The sequence below is a fragment of the Propithecus coquereli genome, unplaced genomic scaffold (assembly GCF_000956105.1).
Source record: "Propithecus coquereli isolate 6110/MARCELLA unplaced genomic scaffold, Pcoq_1.0 Scaffold12, whole genome shotgun sequence".
Lineage (NCBI taxonomy): Eukaryota > Metazoa > Chordata > Mammalia > Primates > Indriidae > Propithecus > Propithecus coquereli.
In genome coordinates this window covers 7,901,175-7,907,703 of record NW_012136080.1, presented here as the reverse complement: position 1 = coordinate 7,907,703, position 6,529 = coordinate 7,901,175, and the positions used below count along the sequence as shown (strand labels likewise).

The following is a 6,529-nucleotide window of genomic DNA, read 5'->3' as shown; positions in this document are numbered from 1 at the left end:
AACACAACCCCCCCCAAAAAAAACTCTCACAAGGATACCAATGTTTTTAATGCCATCATTAAAATATGTTACTGTCTGAAGGAAAAATAAAAAATATTCTTTTCATCATGTTTCAATAGATTGTGCTTTTTAAAACTAGAAAAAGATTAAATTACATAAGCAATTGAAGTTTATTTGTGGTTCTGAACTTACACTTAGCTTTTACTTTACCTTGCTAAACCCTTATAAAAAGATAAACTCCATTGTTAATAATTGATTATTTTCCTAATCCAACTAATCCTTCCACAGCACTAATAGTTCCTAGCAATGCTAATCTGCACTGTGCAGTCAGGTAGCCACTAGGCACATGAAGCTATTTAAGTAAATTTAAATTAAATTAAATTCAGTTCCTCCATCACACTAGTCACATTTCAAGTCATGCAGTCATGTTTAACTCAGTCAGGTTTAACCATATTTCAAGCTCAACAACTGTCATGTTTAACTTGTGGCTACTATGTTAACAAAACAGAACATTTCTATCACTGAAGAAAATTCTATTGGACAGCACTGACTTAGTCTAAGTGTCTGATTTTATACTATTTCCTTCCTCTCCACAAATGACTTACTTGGAGAATGCTTGTAACTTCACTGACTGGTAATTCACTTGCTTTTTTTGATGTCAATACAGGAATCATTGTCTCATTTTCACCATTAGGTATTTTCTGAAAACGTGCAACCTAGATAATAAAACCAAAGGAAAAATATTTGAATATACCAAACAACTCCAATGCAGTCTAGAACAAATTAAAGTCCAAAAGTTCATAGCACTTTATTTTCCAGTTAGAAAAATATTTTCACACTAATGAGTATCTAGTCCTAATAAGAATGACCACATGCTATTTTTCCAGAAAGTACATTTCAAAAATTAAGCTACCAATACCAGTTAGAACTCAAAATTTTCACACTGAATAAAAATGATGCTATTTCTCCACTAACATGAGAATAAAAAGTAAAACAGATGTCCTGTCTAGCAAATCCTGATGATTACAAATAATCATAATCCTCTAAAGTTATCATGTTTAGCACGAGAGACAAGACACAGCTTAGCTTTCTCCATTTTAACCCCTCTCCTTGGTCAGCAACTGGCTACTCTTCCAAAGCACCATGATAGCACATCAGACTTAAAGAGCTATTCTCAAACTTGGAGAGAAACAAGAAGTAAAAGAGAGTAGACAAGCACAGGATGCACAGGTTAGTGAAGGGGCTATGAACGAGCTAAGTCACAGAAATAGCAGTAACCATGGTACCTACTTGCTGCAGCTTAATAAGTAAATATTTACAGAAAAGTGTCTAATACAATTCTAGAAATAAATCCCCAATCCAGACTTGTCTTGGGCCCTGAGATTTTTTTATAGACAAAAAGCTTTGAGTAAATAGAAAGGGAGACAAAAGTTCCCCACTATTAAAACTTTAGAGAAGAAAACACCTCAGATGCCACACATCCACCTGATTAAAATAACACTGAAACTAAAATGATCATCTTACTGCCAAGATACAAGGTTTTAAGCTCTCTGGTAAAATGTTTTCAACCTTAGATAATCAACATTTTAGGATAAAATGTTTCCCTAAAATTTCTGAAGCAATACTTCTTTAAGACAACAAATGAGATCGAAGAATTTAAAATTCTATTACTGTTACAGTGTCATTATAGAGGCTTGTATGCATAATCTTTCCATTGACTCCAAAAAATGGTAAATTACAGAGGAGAAAAAAATATTCTCTCAGTTTCTAGAACCAATACACGTTTTCTAATCTCGTTTATTCAAAAGGGACTACTGAATGATTAAATACTTTAAAACAAAGAGCAGTGGTATTTTTCCATTTTTAATGAGGAGGTACTAGTGACCAAAAATTTTCAGGAAATTGGAGACAGACTGTCTTTCTTTCCTGCAATAAAAAACTTGAAATTATTTTATAGCATAATATTTTTACATTATTAAGAAATGCAAAGCCTTAGAGAAAATATTGAAAATTTCATGAAAAGTCATATGCCTATTTCAGAGTCACTGAAATGCCCTTATTTCAAATCTACAAAACAAACTAGGGCAAGGAAGTTAAATATTGGAGATTGCCCCCTCAAAAATGACTTAAATCTTTAAACAATGAGAACTAAACCAGTTGACATGGTTATTTTATCTTGTAACATTGCAAAGCAAAATTAAGAAGGATCAAGTATGTTTATGCTGCCTGTAGTGAAAACAAGATCAATAAAATCTTATTTCTAAGATTCCTGAATTTCAGTTTCTTCATATATAAAATGAGGATATTAAGAGCCTAAACAGAGTTATTTGAGGATTAAATCCATTAATATAGCATGTGACCCTCCAGTAATAAGAGCTCAAATTATAGCTATTTTTCTTCCAAAAACTATTTATGTGCACATACTCAATAGTATAATTAGCTTACATAGGTAAATACAGAACTAAATTACTAATTGAGGTGAGTAAAGTTAGTTTACAGTAATTTTTCTATCAAAATACATTTTTCTATCATTAATATATTGGAAATCACTAACTCTAGTACTCAATATACAGTATAAGAGCCTTACTCATACAATGTTTTTCAAGTAATCTTTGCTAGTTGGTACATGGATAGGGTCTACATTTGAACACACTTTACATAAAACCCTTCAGGAGCATTCCATAGGCCCTAAAGAGCTGAAAATCTCAAGAGTGGGAAATGAAATCATTGCGTTTAATAGAAGTTGAAACACTGAAGGGACTTGATGATAACTTTGTATAAAGGGCTGCTTTGAGATGCTCTCCAACTGTGACCACATCTGTCTCAAGTACGTTCACAAGTGGAGGAGAACCAAGCAACTGGAGTTCAAGACCATCAAGTCTTTCCGAGAATGCCAGACCACATTTAACTTTTTCATTCCAAGTGAGTACTGAGTGGAGTAGAAAGCAGCAGAAACTTATTCAGAAACACAAGGAGACAAAGATCAACAAGGTGTGTAGGTATTCTGATGAAGAACATGGAAGCTGTCCATTTGGAGGGAACTTTTTACAAGCCTGCTTACCCTGATGGTGGTACAAAGGAGCCACAGAGACAAAAGGTGGGATCATCAAGCAGGTACCAGGCTCAAAGAAGGAACCAATTCTGGGAGCTCACTAAGGAAAGAGAATAGCAACTCTTTTGACAACAAATGAAGAGGCCGTTATCTTTGAGTGAGATGTTGATTATGCTATGTCGGATGATAGATAACTTGACAGTCTCTGAAGACAAAACTCGTTTCATGATGAGCTGGAAGATTTTCATGACTTGTATATATAGTAACTTTGCATGTGAACTGGTCTGCAAGCCTCCGACAGTACCTGTCCTCTGTGGTGATGTGGCAGGGCCTGCTTCTTTCCTAGGCAGGCCTAATCAATTTCACGTGCAGTCATAATAATTTTTACCCAGGGCCTGTCTTCTCAATCCCTTACCTTTCCCCAAGAAATATGCTGTTTTCTCAGTTTAAAAAAGTTAAAAAATAAATCTTAAAGATAGTTTTCTTGTAACATTAACTGTCAGTTAGTTAGGTTTGTTGCATCATCTGTTTTCAACCAGATTCACACAGTTCTTGGGTAGAGTTTATGAACTTTCCATACTCATTTTGAGGACCCAGGTACAAAAGTGTAAAAGCATTAGCTCTGCTTTGGGGTCTAAGAATTGGGGTGATGGGTGAAGATATCTGATCTGGCAAGTAGCCTTCTACTGCAGACTTAAGGGGTAGCTCCTTGAGGTTTCTGGTGAAATGTGCACATCTGTGTTTTTATATCTGTTTTCTACTCAGATGGTGTAACCCCCACCATGTGCATTTGTTCAGTGGTTTTGGTCTCATTTTATTGCACACAAGTAATACTACTGGGTAACTAGGATCAGGTGCAAATGTGTTGAGATGTTATACTGTGTTTCACGTGATAGGAAAATTGTGAAAGAACACATAAAAAAGATATAGTAGCAATAAAATAAATGCAGAGTTGGAATTTTATTCTGAAGGGCTCAAAGACTTGGTATGTGTGAGTGTGAGTGTGTAGGATCAGCTTCTCATCTTTGCACAGATGCCTTAGTGGAAAAACCTGGTTTAGTGATTTCAGCCTAGTATGGCAGACAGATCTTAAAGGACAAAGCCGTATTTTGGTAGTTATTAATATACAGCAGTACTAGCTTTATTTATATAAATATAGAAATGGGGGTTAGCCACAGAGGTCAAAACAATCTGGCTATCCCATATATTAACATAAACTAGGGTTTGGATATACAGTTGTAGCTAATGTTTTGTGATCTCCCAGCCTTTCCAGTCCAGGTACTTTCTGAAAATCCTTTGTCTTCATTTGAGAGGTTTGGTTGTCAGGTTTTTATGTTTGTTTTTGTAGGTATTTGCCTCATGCCACCCCCGAACTTTGCAGGTAGACAAACATTATTCAAAACTATGCTCCAGGGTGTTTATTTTAGTAGAATAAATAATTTGCAATAACACACCACACTTCTGCACTAACAGGGAGAAGGTTGCAATCCTTATGTTGTTATAAGAACTCCTGGATCAGAAATTTATCTTTACATTTTGTTGCTCTACCTCCTGAAAATAACTGAGATGCTCCTGATTTGTCCACCTGCTCCAATTCCTTGGAGCCTACCTATTCTTTCACTTTAAGAAAAAAACAAGTAATTATTGCAGAGGTCTCTATTTTCCAGTTGCCCTTTTGTGGGAAGCACTTTTCCCAAATAGAATAAATTTTTTCAAAAAGAGTCGTCTTTTTTTCAAGAAGGATGGAATAGCGGAATTTATGTTCATTAGAATGATCTGACAAAGGAAAAACTGATAATGCAGAAGAGAGATGGGACAATTCATAAACCAATGCCCTTGATTACATGAGAGGAGATGAAATCTGATGTATTATTAGAAAGGGTAGCCTTAGATAAGGGAATGGACAATTCATTCACAGTTACAGGTAGGAAGGCAGAGTAACATGGGTAGGATGCAGGCATACTGGTAGCTGTGGTAAAAGCATATGAAAATGTTCATCTGAGAAGGGTCTAGATTGAAGAAATCAAGAGGACATACAAGGCAAAAATAGGCTAAAGAAATAGATGGGGCTCCTGCAGGGCTCTGTGGGTCATATTATGAAATTTTTATCTTCATTCTAAGAGCAAACGCAAGACCTTAGATAGTGGTTAAAGGAGGGGAAAAGGTGAATGGCACAAGTTGGAAAATAAAAGGAGTAGAAGGTAAGAGTGATGAGAATATACTAGTTTGGACACTATTACTTAAGGCTAAATAAGATAAATGAAGCTTGTACCAGGGTGGTAGGGCGTGGGAATGATAGAAATAGAGGTAAAAATGACAGGACATGATAATGAACTAGATACATGTATTGTGAGTGACACTAGATTTCTGGCTTGTCTTACATGTTAAACAGTAATGCTTTTCACCATGGTAAACAATATTGGAAGAGTCTTCTGAGCAAACGGTGCTGGGACAACTGAATATGCACATAAAGAATAAAGTTACACCTCTCCTTTATACCATATACAAAAATTAACTCAGAATGGATTAAAGACCTAGATTTGAGGGCCCAAACTCTAAAACCCATAGGAGAAAACACAGCCTTAAATCTTTTTGACTATGGTTTCCTAGATATAACACCAAAGCACTAGAAACAAAGTAAGAAAACAGATTAGACATCATCAAAATTAAAAACTTAAGTGCTGCAAAGGACACCATCAAGAAAACGAAAAGACAATCCACAGACTGGGAGAAAATATTTGTAATTCATGTATCTAATAAAGGGCCTGTATCTAATTCAATAAGAAAAGGATGAATAAACCAATTTGAAAATGAGCAAAAGATCAGAATACACATTTCTCCAAAGAAAATATACAAATGAGCAATAAGTGCATGAGAAGATGTTCAACATCAGTAGTTATCAGGGAAATGCAAATCAAAACTACAATGAGAGACCACTTCATACCTACTAGGATGGCTAAAATCAAAAAGACACCATTAACAAGTGTTGGAGAGAATACAGAGAAACTGTAACCCTCACAATACTGCTGGAGGGACTGTTAAAAGGTGCAACTACCATGGAAAATAGTTTGGCAACTATTACGTAATTATTATTATGCTATTATGCAAACATTTACTCTTTTCTGGTTAAACTAGAAGAATTTTTTCATCTTAAAAACAGTCTTTGAATGTTTTAGTAATGTCTCACTTTTGAGAATTACAAAATATAAGATCAAGTTTAGTTGAAGGTAAACCACCTTAAGATTTTATATCTTTCATATTATATAAGTTCATTGTCTATGCTCCCAGCTTTAATGCACTAGGTATTATTTGCTTACTCCTACTTGCCCATAAAAACATCCTCAGTTTAAATGTATCTTAACCTCTTTCTAGTTGCTTTACACTTGTTTCAAATAATGGCATTTATTAGACTTACACTTTGGATTACTTAACTCATGCAACCAATAAACATTTGCATTTACTAACAGATCATACACA

At 34.9% G+C, this 6,529-nt stretch overlaps 1 long non-coding RNA gene across 1 annotated transcript in view; it reads right to left on the bottom strand.

Annotated features, from left to right (window-relative positions):
• Positions 1-604: 604 nt before the first annotated feature.
• LOC105826329 overlaps positions 605-6,529 on the bottom strand; it is a 29,764-nt gene continuing 23,839 nt past the window's right edge. The window contains exon 3 of the long non-coding RNA XR_001138306.1: positions 605-716. This is a non-coding gene — a long non-coding RNA (uncharacterized LOC105826329). The remainder of the gene's footprint in view (positions 717-6,529) is intronic.